Source organism: Panthera leo, chromosome C1 (genome assembly GCF_018350215.1).
Source record: "Panthera leo isolate Ple1 chromosome C1, P.leo_Ple1_pat1.1, whole genome shotgun sequence".
NCBI lineage: Eukaryota > Metazoa > Chordata > Mammalia > Carnivora > Felidae > Panthera > Panthera leo.
In genome coordinates this window covers 64,695,638-64,716,253 of record NC_056686.1, presented here as the reverse complement: position 1 = coordinate 64,716,253, position 20,616 = coordinate 64,695,638, and the positions used below count along the sequence as shown (strand labels likewise).

Below are 20,616 nucleotides of genomic sequence, written 5' to 3'. Positions count from 1 at the left end.
GGGGAAAAATGGGTCTTGGTTAATTCTAAAGGTCTGTCCCTCACCCAAAGTGAGGGTAATCATTAATCAACCATTAATGAATGTGGGAGATCCTATATGCATAGTATCAAAACAATACTGTAGTTTCAGACTGCCTGAGTTCGAATCCTTTGTCTGCCACTTACTAGGTATGTGATCTTAGGGCAAAAACTTAACCTCATTATGCCTCAGTTTCCTCATTGGGGTGTTGGGAGATAAATGTAATAGTATTTGTAAAGCACTAAGATTCTTATATAAGTTTTTAACTTGGGTTACTTGTAACTCCATGGGCTCTGAGGATAAAACTTTATCTCCATATAATCGGTTTCCTTTGTTATCCTATATATTTTGTTTATGCACGTAAAAACATTACTTTGAGAAGAGGGGCTCTGTCAAAGGGATCCAAGATAACAAAAAGTAGTTAAGAACTTAGAACAATCCTGGCACAAATTTCTAAGATGTATGGCATATTCCGTGGGACTTTTCTACATTCTTTGGCATAAGCTCCAAAGTTAAGAGAAACAGATGCCAAGTGCCCTAAGTATTCTTAAAAAGGATGCTAGACCAACTCCACAAGGCATGTTAGGAGAATGTGAGGCTGATTTAGCAATCCTCAGTACTCACATACCTCCAGGGAATGATATGGCAAAATTGATCAAAGAAGATGGAAAAATGAAAATGCCTACGAGAGAGTTTTCTGGAGTGCTGTGCAATTTCCTCCCCCTCCTCCCGAGTGGGGAGAGCAGGGTGCATAACCCATCCTACTCCCACCTCAAGCCAAGTGAAGGAATTTTAAGAAACTCAGAGAATTTGACTTCCATGTCCTGTAGCATATATCACCTGAAAAGTCTAAAGACAATAGACTATCCCAAGAGGCCTTTGATGGCAGAGCAAATACAGAGGGCTGCAGTGGCAGTGGCCTGTACTTGCAATTCTGCAAGAAAAATTATCCTATGGGCCAAATGAATGCCACAGAAGGTAGCCAGGCTTGAATTACCTTAATAGTTGTTATCTTTGAACCAGGAACTAAGTGGACTATCCAAATGGTTAGCCACAGATTTTTTTCCCCTCCATATTAGAAAAATACAGTGAGAGGTTCCCAGCAAGGGGGGCAGTCATTGTGGAACTCACAAAAGGGCTATAAGAAAAAAGCCAGAATTTAGGAGTGAGCCACGTGCAGAAGGCACCCAAGTCAGATTGAACGCATATATCTGGTATTTCATTTAGGATATTTAGGCTCACTGCTCACTCTAACTGACACAGTAAATGGCCAATGAACTTCATAAATTATTGGTGGAAACTGCACTTATCAAGTGAAAATATTAAGCCTGACCAAAATCTAGCACTTTAGTTAAAAACAATCACATCACCTAAATAGATTAATTCTTTTAGGTAATTCATATATCCAATTACTTTTTCCATTAAGTGCTAAAATCTGGCAGAGTTCCCAGAAATAACTCAGGGCCTCCTTTTAAATCCATAAAATGCCAAAGGGTATATAATGGCCATTATATCCTTGTTCTCATTATCCACCCAGGAGTGTTTGGCAGACTCCTCCACAAGTCTCAACTAAGCTGATCAAGGCATTTAGAACTCAGACTATGGTTCTAGATGCTAATTTAGAACATTTAGTCCATATACATCCAAATATTACAGATTCAGTTCCTCAAAATGATAAGTGTAGTGATACCATATGACCCAGAATTCCTATATAATACACAAGAGAAAGTAGAAGATACATTACATAAAAACTTGTACACGAGGGGTTCCCCAGTGGCTCAGTCTGTCAGGCGTCCAACTTCAGCTCATGATCTTATGGTTTGGAGCCTGCCTGGGATTCTCTCTCTCCCTCTTTCTCTCTCCCCTTTCCCCACTTACATGCACTCACTCTTTCTGTCTCAAAATAAATAAATAAACTTAAAAAAAAGTTACTTTGGGGTGCCTTGGTGGCTCACTTGGTTGAGCATTTGATTCTTGATTTCAGCTCAGGTCATGGTCCCATGGTTGTGGGACTGAGCCCTGCATCAGGCTCCCTGTTGAGTGTGGAGCCTGCTTAAGATTCTCTCCCTCTCTTCATCTGCTCCTCTCCCCAACTTTTGCATTCTATCTCTAAAATAGAAATTTAAATAAATAAATAAATAAATAAATAAATAAATAAAAGTTATTTGACACAAAGGCACCTGAGTGGCTCAGTCAGTTGAGCATCTGACTAAGGCTCAGGTCGTAATCTCACAGTTCATCAGTTTGAGCCTGGCATCAGGATCTCTATTGTCAGCACAGAGCCTGCTTCTGATCCTCTGTCCCTTTCTCTCTCTGCCCCTCCCCTGCTCACACTCTCTCTCAAAAATAAATAAAACATTAAAAAAAAAAAGAACAAGAACAAGAACAATAGAATTAAAATTAAAACACATGGAAACAAGAGTTCCTATTTTGCATATTTGGAAATTACAACATTTCAAAAGTCTAGAAAACCATACTATTTTTAAAATTAATAAAATTAAAAGAGTTGCATCTGTTTTCTATATATTTAAATGAGAAACATTTTGTAAAGTATAAGAAAATTACTATCTTAATTTAGAAATATATTTTATATAATTAGAAAATATATTTTATGTTTCTTTCATAATTTCATATTCACTCATCTTCTTCCATAGCAGGTTTACTGATTTGTCCATTCTTATACATTGTGGCATGCACTGTGCTGAATGCTGGAAAAATAAGAAAAATTCCTGCTCACAGTTTGGTTCAGGAGATGGAAAAGTGAACAAATCACTGTGGTGTATAATAATGACACCACAGTGTATAATTTATACTAGAAGTTTAATATCACTAAAGAATATTCCATAAAAGAAAGGGTCCAAATGGCCTTAAGAAGTTGAAGTTTGCTTCTCCCAGGAGGTAACCCTTGAAGGATGTGAAGTTCACTTTTAAGAGAAAGAGTAAAAGGCAAAAAGTCATTCTATGCTTAGGGTTAAGGAAAGCAGCACTAAATAAAAAAGGCAAGGAGCAGGGGCGCCTGGGTGGCTCAGTCGGTTAAGTGACCTCAGCTCAGGTCATGATCTCACAGTCTGTGATGCCTGAGCCCTGCGTCAGGCCCTGTGCCGACAGCTCAGAGCCTGGAGCCTGCTTCAGATTCTGTGTCTCCCTCTCTCTCTGCCCCTCCCCTGCTCATGTTCTGTCTCTCTCACTCTCAAAAATGAATAAATGTTAAAAAAATTTTTTTAAAAAGGCGAAGAGCAAATGTTTTGCCCTTTAGGAGAATGAAATGTAGGGGCGCCTGGGTGGCTCAGTCAGTTAGGTGGCCGACTTCGGCTCAGGTCATGATCTTGAGGTCCGTGAGTTCTAGCCCCGCGTTGGGCTCTGTGCTGACAGCTCAGAGCCTGGAGCCTGCTTCAGATTCTGTGTCTCCCTCTCTCTGACCCTCCCCTGTTCATGCTCTGTCTCTCCCTGTCTCAAAAATAAACGTTAAAAAAAAAATTAAAAAAAAAAAGGAGAATGAAATGTAAATTCGAAGAGCTTGAGGATTGCATGTGTTTGATAGGGTGTAACAAAAGATGAGATAAGAGGAGAAAATCTGGGTGGAACTAATGCCACCAGGGGCTAGGATGAGGCAAGCAAGGTGCCTAAGGTACACAGGTGCTCTGTTTTAGGCAAGTGCAAGGTCCTTAGATATTGCACTTTAGGTACCTTGCTTATCTCATCCTAGGCCCTTGATGAGAAACAAAACAAGACAAAACAAAACAAAATAAAACACTTTTGGGGCAACAAGGACTCATTAAAGAGTTACAAGATGGGATTTATGTTTTAGAAAGAGTTATGTTCAGAATAATAACATTAAATTAGAGGAGAGACTAGAGTCAGACATGCAGCCATCGAAGTAATCTACGTAAGAATGAAGAGGATCTGTACAGAGGAACCTTCTTAGGTTCTCTCCCCCATGGAGTCAGTTGAACATCTATTGATTTTTTTCTTCTTCTTTTTTTTAAAGTTTATTTGTTCTGAGAGACAGAGTGACAGAGAAGAGGGGCAGAGAGAGAGGAAGAGAGAAAAGAGAGACAGAGAGAGAGAATCCCAAGCAGGCTCCATGCTGCTAGCAGCATGGAGCCTGATGCAGGGCTCAGTCTCACAAACTGTGAGATCATGACCTGCATGGAAGTCAAGAGTTGGATGCTTAACTGACTGAGCCATCTAGGCAGTCCCTTTTTTAACTTTTTGAGGAACCTCCATACTGTTTTCCATAGTTGCACCACTTTACATTCCCACCAACAGTGCAAGAGCATTTCCCTTTCTCTGTATCCTCACCAACACCTGTTGTTTCTTGTGCTGTTAATTTTAGCCATTCTGACAGGTGTGAGATGATACCTCATCATGTTTTATTTTTTTTAATTTTTAGTGTTTTATTTATTTATTTTTATTAAATACAATTTTTTTTAACGTTTATTTATTTTTGAGATAGGGAGAGACAGAGCATGAACGGGGGAGGGTCAGAGAGAGAGGGAGACACAGAATCTGAAGCAGGCTCCAGGCTCTGAGCAGTCAGCACAGAGCCCGACGCGGGGCTCGAACTCCTGGACCGCGAGATCGTGACCTGAGCCGAAGTCGGACGCTTAACCAACTGAGCCACCCAGGCACCCCAGTGTTTTATTTATTTTTGAGAGAGAGAGAGACAGGGCATGAATGGGGTGGGGGCGCGCGGAGCAGAGACAGAGAGGGAGACACAGAATCTGAAACAGGCTCAAGTCTCTGAGTTGTCAGCACAGAGCCTGATGTGGGGTTGAAACAGAATGGTGAGATCAAGGCCTGAGCTAAAGTCTGACACTTAACTGACAGCCACCCAGATGCCCCTCATCGTGTTTTTCTGTTTTTGTTTTAATGTTTATTTCTGAGAGAGAGAGTACGAGTGGGGGTGGGGCAGAGAGAGAGAGGGAACAGATGATCCAAAGCAGGCTCTTTGCAGGCAGCAGAGAGCCTGACTCGGGGCTTGAACTCACGAACTGTGAGATCATGACCTGAGCTGAAGTTGGACACTCAACTCACTGAGCCACCCAGGCGCCCCTCTGATCTTGGTTTTGATTTGTATTTCCCTGATGATGAGTGATGTTCGGCATCTTTTCATGTGTCTGTACACCATTTGGATGTCTTCTCCGGAAAAATGCCTAGTCATATGAGAAGGTATTTGTTTTGATATGACCATTTCAATTATCTTCCTTCTCCCTCTTCCTAACTCTATTTCTTTTCTTCTTTTTCCCCTTCACTTCTTCTCCCCCACCATTTTTACTTTGATTAAATGTAAAATGTGCACATTAAAAAATATTGCATATTGATGAGAGCCTCTTTCATATGCTTAACAGACTGAGCCACCCAGGTGTCCCATCACTCTTAGTTCTTAACAAAGGAGTCATATTTAAAACACTTAGGTATTTGATTTTTAAAAATAAAAATTAACCACATTGCTGATATCCTATAGCCTGTAAACTGCAATATTTTGAAATATGCTGAAAAAAAAGGGAGGAGTGGTAGTGCCATGGGCACCCTCCAAATTGTGAAAACTCCATTCTCTCTCCATGAATCCAGGGTAGGTGACCATTCATAGTGAGGTCTTTGTGTCAATCTCTACATAGCTAGCAAAGGTTCATTTTTTCCACTTTTATCATAAAAATAGAAGCTCCCATATCTTCTACTTGATTCTGATGGAGATTGAGCATCTTGCATAGCACTTGGCTATGTGCTTCTATTTTGGAGACCACAAAGTTAGAGGTAATTGGATATATGAAACTGGCAATTTTAACAATAATTTCCATTAATTTAACTGCTTTTATTGTTTGTGTAGCAATCAATTGATCACATTTAAGCTAAATAAATTAGAAGGCAGGTCTCTTCCAGTACTCTAGGCACTAAGCAGATACTAAGGTTTCAATAAATGATTTTGATTTTGGCCTTAGGGGAAAACAGGAGAGATGAATTTCTCCTTTGCAGATGTAGAAAAGTAAAGACAATTACTTTCAGAGAATCTAAGTCCTAAGAAGTTGAAAGAAGAAGGAGAAAACAGTGTTGAATCAAGTTGTAAAGGGGCCCCTGGGTGGCTCAGTTAAGCGTCTGATTTGGGCTCAGGTCAAGATCTCACAGTTCACCAATTCGAGTCCCGCCTCTGGCTCTGTGCTGACAGTTCAGAGCCTGGAGCCTGTTTCAGATTCTGTGTGTCTCCTTCTTTCTCTGACCCTCCCCTGCTCACGCTCTGTCTCTCGCCCTCAAAAAAAAAAAAAAAAAAAAAGTTGTCTAATGTTTCTTTGCCTAAGGTTGGACACCTGAGGCCCTTCAGCAGCCAGGCTTAATGCAAATTCTCTAACGCATTGAGACAAGACCTGCTAAAGGCCGTATAGCGTGAATGCAGAAGAGCGGGAGAACACGTGTAAAAACGACAAGAGCCCAAAGCCTAAAACTGCTCTGATTTGTACTCAGTTCCAGTACCCAAACTACTAAGTAAGCCCTGATCCTGAGGGCAGGCCTGGGTCTCCGCACCTGGTCCCTGCCGCCGCGGCCACGCCCTGGGGGCGGGGCGGGGTATCTTTGCAGCTCCGCCCCTTCCCGCCCAACCGCGGCGCCCCAGACGCCTGCGGCGTCCGCGGAGACACCGGAAGGAGCTGCGGCTGCTGCGGAAAGTGGCCGGTGCGGGAGGCGGGGACCCTGCGGGCAGCGCTGCAGAGCCGTTTTCCTACCTTCCCGACGCGACGCCTCACCTCCCTGAATCCCGGGTAGTGAGAGAGGATTTTGCGGAGGTGCGGCCGCAGGCCACCATTGGCTGTGCTGGCGGGGCCCGCGAGGAAGGCCGTGGAGGTGAGCGCGGCGCTCCTGGGAGGGGCGCGGGGCCGAAGGGCGCCTCGCCTGCAGCCAGGGGCCGGTCTCGGTTCTCGCTCCCGCGCGCTGGGGCTGCGGCCGCTGCAGTGGCCTCTTTTTCTTGGTCTAGGGATGTGGTGGTCGCATGGACGAGAAGAAGGCCTCAGTCTCTCTCAGTGCTCTGCGTTTCAGGAATGATCTGGTGGCCGCCCCGATAGGGGTCGGCGGAGGACGCGAGTCAGTCGTAAATTTGAGGAAGGGTCCCCAGGGGGCGCTCCCCTGGGAAGCCGGAGATAAGAGGGGTGTAGCGAGTCCCTGAAAGGGGCCCCGCTCCTTTCCTTGGTATCTCCATTCCGGCTTGCCAGGCCCTCCCGGTGGGTGCAGACTACTGAAAGCCCCGCAGCGCGCTGGCTCCTAGGTCCCGGTTTCGTTTTGCAGCGCAGTTGAGGTGATCGGACCTGTTTGTGCAGCCCCAAAGCCCCGTTATTCGTTGTTATTAACGGGAAAATCTTAGGTGTCATTCTCCCTGGAATGTTTCTTCGACCAGTGTTTGATCCATATTGTTTCAGAGGTTATCCCGTACAGTCTGTCCATCTACAGCTTTTGTTTGTGTCGAATTTCCATAGTGTGTGGTTTCCCAGATCTTTTTACTCGTACATATTTACCAAGTACAAAATGTTCTTTATTTGAATGTTTACAGGGTGCAAGTTGAATTGTTGTTTGAAAATCTCCTAGGTGTTTTGCCCTCAACTTAATATTTTTATTAGGATTTACATTCTCATGTAATTAGTATTAGGCCTGGAAAATTGAATCAGAGGGTAAAATCCTAGCAGGAGCACCCATAGGCTCTAAACTGAGAATGAATTTTACAAGGATCTCTAGACTTCTTAATAGTTGTATAGAATTATATAATTTGTTAGCTTAATTAGATTATTTTTCTTTTAAGAAAAACCTGTTTAAAAAATAATGAGGCCTTCTTCGTTCCATTTCTAGATGAGACGATTTTATCGTTTGGGAAGGTCTGACCAAAGCAGATAATAAGCTATTACTTGAACCTAATACAAATAATGAATTCGGGCTATTAATATAAGTAAGGAGAAAGAGTAGGAATCTTACTGAAGACAAAGCTAATTTTAAGAGAAGGTAATAGTAATAGTTACATTATGCTGGTAGGTTTATGTTATTTCACTTACTTTGGTAGGATTAAAAAAAAGAACTATACAAAAATATTACAAGAATATAATATTTGAACTGCTGTATGCAAGAGGGGTAGTCTACATAAGATTGCATCTTATTTTTGATCTGGTTTATTGCCGACTTTCACTTTTTTGTCTTAATGAGCTTTTTATAAACTACCAATAACCAAATAACAGGGCAGTTAGATTGTAGTAAATAGTTTATTTTAAATATTTGAAATTCTGAGTTAAGGAGATAATTCTTAATTTTTATGTATTGCTGCTAGAATTTTCAGTGACCTTTCACATGTGCAATCTTGTTTGAACCTCATGCCAGTTTTCTAAATTAGGAATGCCAAGAAGTAAAGTCTTTTCCCATGACAGAAGCATTTCGAAATTGTGTAAGGATCAGAATTTCCTTAAAGCCTGAAAAAATCTTGCTGAAATAACTGATAAAAATTGGAATTCAGCTGGATATTAGAGCACTGTGAATTGTAATATATGACAGATTGTGGACTCGTTGCAAGAAAATGAAGTACATAAATAATGAATGATTTTTGGTGAGACATGAAATGTAGACATTTTTTAAAAAGAAAAGAATAAGTAACAGCTCTTTTTTTTTGTTTTAAGTTTTATTTACTTAAGTAATCTCTACATCTAGTGCGGGGCTTGAACTCAGAACCCTGAGATCAAGAGTCACATACACTTGGGACCCCTGGGTGGCTCAGTTGGTTAAGCATCCAACTTCGGCCCAGGTCATGATCTCACAGTTCGTGAGTTCGGGACTTGCATCAGGCTCTGTGCTGGCAGCTCAGAGCCTGGAGCCTGCTTCGGATTCTGTGTCTCCCTCTCTCTCTGCACCTCCCCAGCTCATGCTCGCACTCTGTCTCTGTCAAAAATAAATAAACTTAAAAAAAAAAAATTTTAAAAAGAACCACAAAATCCTCCGACTGAGCCTTCCTCAGCCAGGTGCCCCAGTAACACTTCCTTATTTAGTGTAGTTTTTAAACCTTTTTTTTCAAGTCTGCATGTGATTACAAGAGCGTTTTAATAAGTAAGATAGCTCCAAAGAGTACAAGATAAGTAGAATGGTTTAATCATCTATAAAAAGGATCATGAATTTTGTACAGTATAGTATATAAATAAAACTGATATTATTATCTTTCTTTAAGCGGTACACCCTACATGGGAGTTGAACTCATTACTCTGAGATCAAGAGTTGCTTGCTCTACTCACTGAGCCAGCCAGGCTCCCCAAGAACTAATATTTTAAAAATTATTCATGTATCGAAATAAATTTATCTTAGAAGGCTAAGTAAGTTATCTGTTTAGTTTACAAGGAAAAGCCCTTTGGAAAAGAAAGAGAATGAAACATGGTTTCTGCCTTCAAAGAACGTAATTACAGTCAAGCCTTCTGTCAAGTAGTCGTGCCCCCCTTCCCCCCCCCCCCCCCCCCCCCCCCGCTGTAAGTACCATATGAGTATTATAATCAGGAATTTAGGTGAGGGAGATATTACTTGTGATTGAGTCTTGGTAGAGATAGTACTTGAGATGAGTGAGCTTTGAAAGGTTTTCGATACGAGAATTCCATAGGACATTTCTAAAATGAAAAGATAGTTGTGCCTGGTTGGCTCAGTTGGGTGACTTTGGCTCAGGTCATGATCTCACACCTTGAAAGTTGGACGATGTGTTGGGCTCTGTGCTGACAGCTTAGTGTCTGGAGTCAGCTTCCGATTCCGTGTCTCCCTCTCATTGCCCCTCCCCCACTTGTGCTCTTTCTCTCAAAAATAAGTAAACATTAAAAAATTAAAAAAAAAAAGATAATTGGGTTCCTGGAAAGGTACAAGTTATATTTAAGAAAGGATTAGTAGAATAATTTGGCAGATAGTAAATTATTATGTTTTATATAAGTTAGTAATAGGAGGTGAAAAAGACAAATTATGAAAGACTTCATTAAAGGTGTTTGATCAGAAGAGGTATGTGTTAGCACATGAATGCGGAATGAGCTGTAATTGGGAGTAGGTTGAGACCAGGAGACTGCTTGGGCAGCTTTAGGTTATGATGTCCAGAGCATTATTTCTGTGGCCCTCGTAAGTTTCTCTGACGTGCTATCTTGAAAGTAGGCCTTGAGATAAGAATATGGGTTCAGGGGTGCTTGGCTGGCTTAGTCAGTAGAGCATGTGACTCTTGATCTTGGGGTTGTGAGTTCAAGCCCCATGTTGGGCAGTATAGCTTACTTAAATGAAAAAAACAAAAGACACGTATGCAGGTGAGACGCCAGAAGTTGCAGTGAGAGAGTGGGCAAAGAGTCAAGGAAGGGTGCAGCTCTTCCTGCCCATGGGTCCTGCCCCCATGTTTTAATAAAATCACCTTTTTGCACCAAAAAAAAAAAAAAAAAAAAAAAAAAAAGAGGGAAGGGGAAAGAAAAGCCAACTAATGGGCAACTGGGGAGGTTAATCCTATGGAGATTTTTGTAGAACTGCCTCAGAATTGTCCTGCCAAATGAAGGGGAGTTGAAGAGTTTTTCTCCTACTGGACCTCACTGATTGAGATTGTCTTTGAAATGCCTTGCGCACAGTTAGTTGCCTTGGCTAAGGTTAGGCAAGCTCCTGAGGTGCTGGAGAATTTAGAAGCAGAGGAGTGGTGGAGGTGGGAAGTTGTGAGTGTGTGCTCGGATAATGTCCTTACCAGACTGCAAGTGAATACTGAGATGAGCTGAAGGGATAGGGGACCAGATCTTAACTCTGTTAATATGTGTTCTCATTAAATAATTCAGCTGTGCAATAAAAGCCTCAATTTTTGTGGAAACCTAGAAGAAGAAATGTGAATTGAGGAAAATTGGTGAAAAAGCACAGAGAATCTAGTAATTGATAGAATACAGGATGTGTACAGGAGGGAATCCAAGATGGCTCTGACATTTGAAAGTTAACTTGTGATTGAGGAGGGTTGCCGGAAGGTCACTGATACTCACATTAGTTACTTCAGGAGAATAAAAATTTCAGGGTGTTGAAGAGCATTAATAGAGAGTGTATGACCATTCAAAAGGGAAAGTACTTTGGGGATTTGAGCAGTGCTGCCACCCTGACTACACTTACATTGTTTGGCCCATCTTGATCATAAGTCTTTGTTACTTAGATCTCTGTATTACCAGGGCCTAGCACATTCCTGAAATATGGTAATATGAAAATATGGGACTGAGTGTGATATAAAATAAGACCATTCACTACAGTTTTAACTATAAAATCTTGAAGAATTTCTGATATTTTTAGTAGAGGAATAAATTTTGATGAATAAATTGTGATTCTTTTAAAATTTATTTACTTTTAAACATTTTATTATTTTTTTAAATAATCTATACACCCAATGTGGGACTCGAACTTACAACCCCGAGATCAAGAGCTTCATGCTCTAGTGACTGAGCCAGCCAGGCGCCCCTTGATTCTTTTTTATAATCACCAATATTCTGGTAAACAAACAAAAAAGACAAAATTAATTCTTAGAGTGGTTTTCATTTGAATATGGTGGTTGCATTTGTTTTTTCATGTTTCTAAGGTGTCTTCATAAGTGATTTTAATGATTATCCCATAATGCCAACATACTGTTGCTTAATCACCTCTCCATCTTGCTCAGAAGTGACTTAGGGTGAAAATTACCTCAGCTGGTTTGAACCTCTCTCAGAACTCTGTCATATTCATTCTTTCTTGTTTTCCCTCTCTCTTCCTCTCTCTCTTTTCTCTCCCCCTCCTTTCTCTTCTTTCCCTAGTGTTTGTTACAGGTATTTCAACTAGATAAAGTGACAGTTGACTGTACTTTGCCATTATTGGACAGATTTTTTTTTTCTTGTAGGAAATGCTAATTAATTACAAATTTCACTTTATTTAGAGTGAGAGTTATCAGATCAGAGAGATGCTTTTGGATGATTTATTGTGTCAATGTTAAGAATAGATTCTAGAACAGATACATTGCAGGTAGAGAAATCAGGAGCTTATATAGTTCTCTCAATAGATTTAATGAGGCTCTGCCATTGATTAGACTGTTAAGGGTCAAAGGCACATGTTTTTAGAAAGATGGAAACTAGAAAATTAGCGTTACATTTCTTTTTCTATGTTATGGTTTGAATCTTAACGAATAGGGAAGGAGTTATAGAACTGTGAGACCTGTGTGAAGATTTGAAGGAGTTTGTGTTTGCTAGAATGTTGGTTTTTTTTTTTAATTTTTTTAAACGTGTATTTATTTTTGAGACAGAGAGAGACAGAGCATGAACAGGGGAGGGGCAGAGAGAGAGGGAGACACAGAATCTGAAACAGGCTTCAGGCTCTGAGCTGTCAGCACAGAGCCCGATGCGGGGCTCGAACTCACGGACCGTGAGACATGACCTGAGCCGAAGTCGGACGCTTAACCGACCAAGCCACCCAGGCGCCCCAGCTAGAATATTGTTTTAAAGGACAAGAAACAAGAAATTTCTTTAAAGTGGTCATCAGCAGATTTCATAGGTTAAAAAGTCTCCATGAACACTTAGCTGTAGATTGATTTAGAATGAAGTAAACTTTTCTTTTTGTTTTTGCACTCTTTTCATTAATATTTCCACTTATCAAAACAGTTTTTTTCTGCTTGCTTTTATTGTATAGCAGTTTTCTTCTATGGTAAATATGGAAAAATTAGCCATAAGCTTATTACAATATTGCATTTTTGCTGTTAAATAATTCTAAAGCCTAATATTTAAAATAGTGCCACTTGGTCTAGTCAGATTAGTTGTGGTGAAACAGTAGTCTAAATTGAAACTTCTGACAGGCAAATTAATTTTTCTAAATTAGAGTATCTTAGAATTGACTTTTTAGTGCAAAATACTGTCCTTTGGAATACCTCTGACAGGTGGTCATCCAGCCTCTGGTAACAATGATGGGCAACATCCTATTTCCCAAGATTGGACCCTCCATTTTTGCGTAGCTCTAATCACTGAAAATCTTCACCATTGATTGGGTTTGCTATTTCTCACTTTTCTCTGGTTATATAAAAAAGAAAGGATCCCTCATACTTTGATCATTATGTCCAAATAATTGGAACACATATGTAAAGTCCTCCAACCTTTGCTTTCTCTCTAAATGTCCATGCTTTGAATTGCTTGCATAGTGGTTAATATTTACTTATTGAGTGCTTATTATCTCACCCTGTATTAAGTATATATATATATATATATATTAGCATATATGTGTGTGTATGTATACATATATATACATATACATTTACCATCACTTTAGATAGTAGATTCTTTGAACCCTCCTTTAGAATATTGTATCAACATCTTTAATTTTAGTTCATTTTTCTAAAGTTTATTTTTTCCTTTTTTTTTTGTTAAATTTTTTTTTTTTTTTAACATTTATTTATTTTTGAGACAGAGAGAGACAGAGCATGAATGGGGGAGGGGCAGAGAGAGAGGGAGACACAGAATCGGAAGCAGGCTCCAGGCTCTGAGCCATCAGCCCAGAGCCTGATGCGGGGCTCGAACTCACGGACCGCGAGATCATGACCTGAGCTGAAGTCTGATGCTCAACCGACTGAGCCACCCAGGCGCCCCTATTTTTTCTTTAAAAACTATTTTTTCAGTTTATTTTTTATTAAGTTAAAAATTGTTTTTGTTTCAGATTTTGATTTAAATTCTAGTTAATGTATATTGTAATATTGGTTTCAGGAGTAGAATTCAGTGATTCATAACTTATGTATAACATCCAGTGCTCGTCATAACATACTTTATCTTTTTAAGTGTTTACTGTGAGACAGACAGTGTGAGCAGGGGAGAGGCAGAGAGAGAGAGATTGAGAATATCCCAAGCAGGCTCCATGCTCAGTCCAGACTGCTATGTTGGGGCTTGACCTCACAATCACGAGATGACAGCCTGAGCCAATATCAGGAGTTGGATGCTCAACCGACTGAGCCACCCAGGTTCCCCTCATCATAATAAATTTTATTTCCAGTATAGTTAACATAAAATGGTATATTAGTTTCAGGTGTACAATATAGTGATTCAACAATTCTGTACATTACTCAGTGCTCATCATAAGTGTACTCTTTAATCTCCATCATCTATAAAAAAACATGTAAGAAAGATAACGATTTTATTCAGTTTTTAGGTTTTATGTTTTAATTTTATTTATGTCTTTAAAAAATCTTTTTGTGGGCACCTGGGTGACTCAGTCAGTTCAGTGTCTACCTCTTGATTTCAGCTGAGGTCATGGTCTCATGGTTTGTGGGTTTGATTGAGCCCCATGTTGGGCTCTGTGCTGACAGCATGGAGCCTGCTTGGGATTCTATTTCTTCCTCTACCCCTCCCCCACTGTCTTTGGCATGTACGTGCCCTCTCTCTCAAATAAACTTAAAATATTTGTTTCATTTATTTTAGGGAAAGAGAGAGAGAGAGAGAGAGAGAGAGAGCGCGCGCACGTGAGGGAGAGGAGCAGGAGGAGAGAGAGAATCCCAAGCAGGCTCTGTGTTCACACGGAGTTTGATGGGGAGCTCGATCCCACAGCCCTGAGATCATGACCTGAGCCAAAACTAAGAGTTGGGCACTCAACCTACTGAGCCACTCAGGTGCCCTATTTATTTATTTATTTATTTATTTATTTATTTATTATGTTTATTTTTGAGAGAGAGGGGGGAGAGAGAGTGGGGTGGGGGGACAGAGAGAGGGAGAGAGAAAGAATCCCAAGCAGGCTCCCTGCTGTCAACACAGAGCCTTTTGCAGGCCTCAAACTCATGAACCTTGAGATCATGACCTGAGCTAAAATCAAGAGTCAGATGCTCAACCAGCTGAGCCACCTAGGTGTCCCTATTTTTATTTTTATTATTATTTTTTTTATTTTTTATTTTTTAACGTTTTATTTATTTTTGAGACAGAGAGAGCATGAACGGGGCAGGGGCAGAGAGAGAGGGAGACACAGAATCGGAAGCAGGCTCCAGGCTCTGAGCCATCAGCCCAGAGCCCGACGCGGGGCTTGAACTCACGGACCGCGAGATCGTGACCTGAGCTGAAGTCGGACGCTTAACCGACTGAACCACCCAGGCGCCCCACCCTATTTTTATTTTTTGAGTAAACTCTGTGCCCAGCATGGGGTTCGAACTTACCCTGAGATCAAGAGTCTACTGACTGAGCTGGGCACCCCCCCAAAAAAAATCTTTTTTAAAATAATTATATAACTATATTTCACTAGCCTGCCTTCTGTATATTCATCCAGATTTTTGTTAAAAGTACGAACAGTTCTGCCACCTGCTAGTAGAGACCTTCTGGATTCGTATCAATCTTCTCTATTACTGTTATTTACCAGTTTTCCTAATTCTTTTCTCATGGTTGCTTGAATATGACTTTATATTTACCTTTCAGGTTAGACTAGACAGTGGAATGCAGGCAGTTTCCCAATATTAAAAGGTTCTCATTAGGTCACCAACTATGTCTTGATGTGTAACATATATTAATAACACAGGTCCCTGTGCTTTTCCTAAAATTTGAATATCTGGTCTTATTCGGATGGCAAGGCCAGAAGTTTGGGCATGAAACTTGATTTTACTGCCATGGTATTTCCCTTCTCCCATCCCCCCACTTAAAAGTATCATCTTCAGAAGCAGTTTTGAATCTATAGATAGGCAATTGAGCTGTGCGTCATAGTGTGTGAATTCAGCCAGAAACATTTTTTAGTTGGGGTTATTACTATCATTATAAGGCTGAGAAAATTTCAAATACTGTAGCTAGGCTAGACAGAGGAAAAGGTTGCCAGATAAAAGATTGTAAAGGTAAGGACAAATTGAGGTCAAATTATGGAAAGCCTTAATTTCCATGCAGAGCTTGAATTTTCTTGTGCTCCATAGTGATTCCCATCTTGTGAACCACACGCTTCTAGAGGAGTCTCAGACTTCTGTTGGATATACATCTATATACTGAACAAATAGCATTTTCATATACATTCATTTTTACTGCCTTTATGTTGTCTGTCTTCTCTAATGCTTAGTACCTGTCTTCCCTGGACAAACTGTCAGGCCAGAATGAAAGCATGCATGCCTTCTTTCTTTTGGTATATGCTGGAGAAGAAATTGAAGTAGCTTAGAACCCCTGTTGTCTTACTCCCTTATATCTAAATAGCCTACTCTCAGTAAATCTTTATCAAAAGAAGGAATAAAAGAGTGATTTTTTTTTTTTTTTACCATACTGAATTAATTGAGTAAAACTAGGTAACTAGAATATTAAGGGCCTTCTATTTTGATAGTGTTGTGTTTAATTGTTAAGGAATACTAAATAGCCTTGGTTCAAATTGTTAGCTTTTGTTTATATTTATTAATTCTCATTAAATTGTTTATATACCAGAAAATTAATACCAGATACTAAAGCAGAGAATTTATTCCCCGGTCCCCATTTCTTTGTTCTGAGGCAACATTCAGAGTGCACAACCTGCAATACCTCTTGTATTTTTATAGGATGTATCTGTATCCAGATATAATGTGCTGTAATGCTGGTTTAAAATTTTTACTTCAGTGGTTTTATACAGTATGTATCATTCTATAGCTTCCTTTTTTCCCAATCCAACTTATGTCCTTTAGAGCTTTCTCTGTTGGTTAATTATCCATCCATGTCATGCAGTTAAACTATTGTGTTGTATTTAGTTGTGAATGTGCCATTTGTATATCCATTCTTCTAATGGTGGAGTTAAAACATTTTAAAATCAAAGTGAGATTAAGACTGTCTAGAAAGCCATGAGAACATTTCCATTTAATTGGTAAACATTAGAGGAAAATGTAATCAAATTAAATACTTTTATTAAGTAAAAAAATAAGAGAATTTAGTACTTATATTTAGGGATTAAGAAAATAAAACCAAAACCAAGTAGGACGTGGAAATTAAAGATAAAACTTTAATGGAATTGGAAGCAGCAGAACAAAAAATAGTGGAAAGGATAAATTGCAAAGCTGTCTTTTTGCCAAGACCAATGAACTAGATAAACCTGCTATAGAAGGAAAAAAAGAATTCAAGTAAAAACACTCAAGATTAGGAATGAGAAAGGAAACATCATAGATATCTGGATATAGGAGAGATTAATGAAATGTTATGCAAATTTTCTTGAGAATATCACAACCATGCTATAATGCCAAAGTTGAAAATTGAGAGGGCATGCATAATTTAATAGCAAAATATAAATTAGTAAAATTGACCCAAGAAGTGAAAAACTTGAATTGACCCATTCTCACTAAGGAATTTAAAGATGATTGAAGATATGTCCTGAGTCCCTGGGTGGCTCAGTAGGTTAAGTGCCTGACTTTAGCTCCGGTCATGGTATCGAGGTTTATGAGTTCGGGCCCCACATCAGGCTCAGTGCTGACAGCTCAGAGCCTAGAGCCTGCTTCAGATTCTGTGTGTGTCTCTCTCTCTGCACCTCCCCACTCATATTCTCTCTCTCTCTCTCTCTCTCTCTCTCTCTCAAGAAACATTAAAAAGGAATAAAAAAAAAAAAAGATGTGTCCTTCAAAGAGGCAGCATAGCAGATAGTTTCACAACTGAGTTTCATTTAATTTATAAATAATATATAATAATGATAATAATGGAACATTTTCTGTGGTCTAGAAGATGCAAAAGGTAAATGCATTCTGTGAAGCACGCATAACTTTTATCCCTGATAAAAATGTTACCCAAAAAGGCCAATTTCACTTGCAAAATCTCTAAATAGAAATACACAGTGGAATCTAGATATGAAGCAACAGGCTAATAGTACATTTTGACCCATAGGGTATATTACACCAATGCAAGGGTTATTTATATCAAATCTGTTAATAGATTATATAATCTGATGAAGTAAGGAATATATTAAACCATCAGTAGCTGCTGAGAAGACATTTAATAAAGTTCATTAAGATTGTTTCTAATTGGGGTGCCTTGCTGGCTTAGTCAGTAGAGCATGTCACTCGATCTCAGGGTTGTGAGTTCAAGCCCCATGTTGGACCTATAGTTTACTTTAAAAAAATCAAAAGTAAATTAAGAATAGGAGGAAATTATAGCAAATGTCCTGAATAGCAAAACCATTACAATAAGGACCCAGACATGGATGCTCACAATCACTTTTATTTCTTTATTTTTATTTTATTTTATTTTACCTTTTTTTTTTTTTTTTTTTTTTTAACGTTTATTTATTTTTGAGACAGAGAGAGACAGAGCATGAACAGGGGAGGGGCAGAGAGAGAGGGAGACACAGAATCTGAAACAGGCTCCAGGCTCTGAGCTGTCAGCACAGAGCCCGACCCGACGCGGGGCTCGAACTCACGGACCGCGAGATCATGACCTGAGCCGAAGTCGGCGGCTTAACCGACTGAGCCACCCAGGCGCCCCTTATTTTACCTTTTTTAACATTTATTTATTTTTGAGAGAGACAGAACATGAGCGGGGAAGGGCCAGAGAGAGAGACACAGAATCTGAAACAGGCTCCAGGCTCCCAGCTCTAAGCTGTCAGCACAGAGCCTGATGTGGGGCTTAAACCCACTAACTGTGAGATCATGACCTGAGCTGAAGTCGAACCCTTAATTGACTGAGCCCCCCAGGTGCCCCTATTTTTTAAATTTTTTAATGTTTATTTCTTTTCTTAAAAAAAATTTTTTTAATGGTTATTTTTGAAGGAGAGAGAGAGAGACAGAGTGTGAGTGGGGGAGGGGCAGAGAGCGAGGGAGACAGAATCTGAAACAAGCTCCAGGCTCCCAGCTGTTAGCACAGAGCCCATTGCAGGGCTCGAACTCATGAGTCTTGAGATCATGACCTGAGCCGAAGTCGGATGCTTAATCGGCTGAGCCACCCAGGCACCCCAAATGTTTGTTTATTTTTGAGAGAGAGAGAAAGAATGAATGAGTGGGGGAGGGGCAGAGAGAGAGGGAGACACAGGATCTGAAACAGGCTCCAGGCTCTGAGCTGTCAGCACAGAGCCTGATGTGGGGCTTGAACCCAAGAAGTGTGAGATCATGACCTGAGCCGAAGTCAGATCCTTAACCGGCTGAGCCACCTAGGGCCCCTCACAGTCAGTCACACACGTGTGTGTGTGTATGTGTGTGTGTGTGTGTGTGTGTGTATGTATATGTGTATATATTTATATAAATACATTTTTGTAATGTTTATTTTTGAGAAAGCATGAGTGGGGGAAAGGGAGAGAGGAGGGGGGAGAGACGGAGAATCTGAAGCAGGCTTTGTGCTGACAGCAGAGAGCCAGATGTGGGGCTCAAACCCATGGAGTGTGAGATCATGACATGAGCCAAAGTCAGATGCTTACCTGACTGAGCCACCCAGATGCCCCCACTTTATATTCAAGATGGTCTTAGAGATTCTAGTAAATGCATTACAACAGTAAAATTAACTAATTAGTATTGATATTGGAAAACTAGGTAAAACTATCATGTTTCCAGTGTATTCAGAGAATAGCCAAGGAAACTGAAAAGGAATAGTGAAGGAGGAATGCCTTACAGTTATCAAAATATTCTACATTTTTTGTATTCAGATTAAATATGGTATTGGTGGGGCACCTGGGTGGCTCAGTTGATTACGAATCCGACTTTGGTTCAGGTCATGACCTTGCAGCTCGTGAGTTTGAGCCCCACATTGAGCTCTGCATTGGTGGTGTAGAGACTGCTTAGGATTCTCTCTCTCTCCCTCTTTTTCTCTGCCCCCTGCCACTTGCCTGTGTGTGGGTGTACGCTTGTGCTCTCAAAATAAATACACTTAAAAGTATTCAGGGATACATTAAAAAATAAATAACTATGGTATTGGCATACGTAGATTAGTGGAACAAAATAGGGGATCCAGAAATATGTGCAAGTGTAATAAAGATAGTATTACAATTCAGTGGGTAATGGGTAGATTGTGTAGTAAGTGGTGCTGGTACAACTGTCAGCCCATCTGGAAGAAAATAACATTGGGTTCCTGTCTTAAGGTCTTTAAAGACAGGTCTTCCTGTCTTTAAACCCTTGTTTAAAAAAAATATTTAAGGTTATTCTATAGCGTTAGGTATATAAACAAGGATGAAGGAAAATTTTTTTAAGTTTATTTATTTATTTTTGAGAAAGAGACGACACACAAGTGGGGTAGGGGTAGGGGTAGAGGGAGAGAGTGAGAGAGTGTCCCAAGCAGGCTTCACACTGTCAGTGCAGAGACCAGTGCAGGGCTTGAACTCATGAACCATGAGATCGTGACCTGAGCCAAAGTCAGATGCTTAACCAACTGAGCTACCCAGGTGCCCAAATGAAATTTTAAGATCAGAAACTCAGAGCTGTTATAAGAGACATGTTTGATTTTATAAAAATTAAGGGCTTTAATGATAAAGGCTACCATAAGAAAGTTAATAGTATTGGTACTAAGACAGACATAGACCAGTAGAATAGAATAGAGTTCATAAATAATCTTCACATGTATGATTAAATATATTAAAAAATTTTTTTTATTATAAAATTTTTTTTAGGGGCTCCTGGGTGGTTTAGTTGGTTAAGCGTCTGACTTTGGCTCAGGTCATGATCTCATGGTTTGTGGGATCAAGCCCCACATTAGGCTCTGCTCTGACAGTGTGGAGCCTGCTTGGGATTCT

The 20,616-nt window shown here is 40.1% G+C and overlaps 1 protein-coding gene across 2 annotated transcripts in view; it reads left to right on the top strand.

Annotated features, from left to right (window-relative positions):
- The first annotated feature begins 6,634 nt into the window (after positions 1-6,634).
- USP33 (ubiquitin specific peptidase 33) overlaps positions 6,635-20,616 on the top strand; it is a 63,252-nt gene continuing 49,270 nt past the window's right edge. For both annotated transcript variants that reach the window (XM_042952273.1, XM_042952271.1), the window contains exon 1: positions 6,635-6,852. The gene's annotated coding sequence lies outside the window, so the exon portion shown is untranslated. The remainder of the gene's footprint in view (positions 6,853-20,616) is intronic.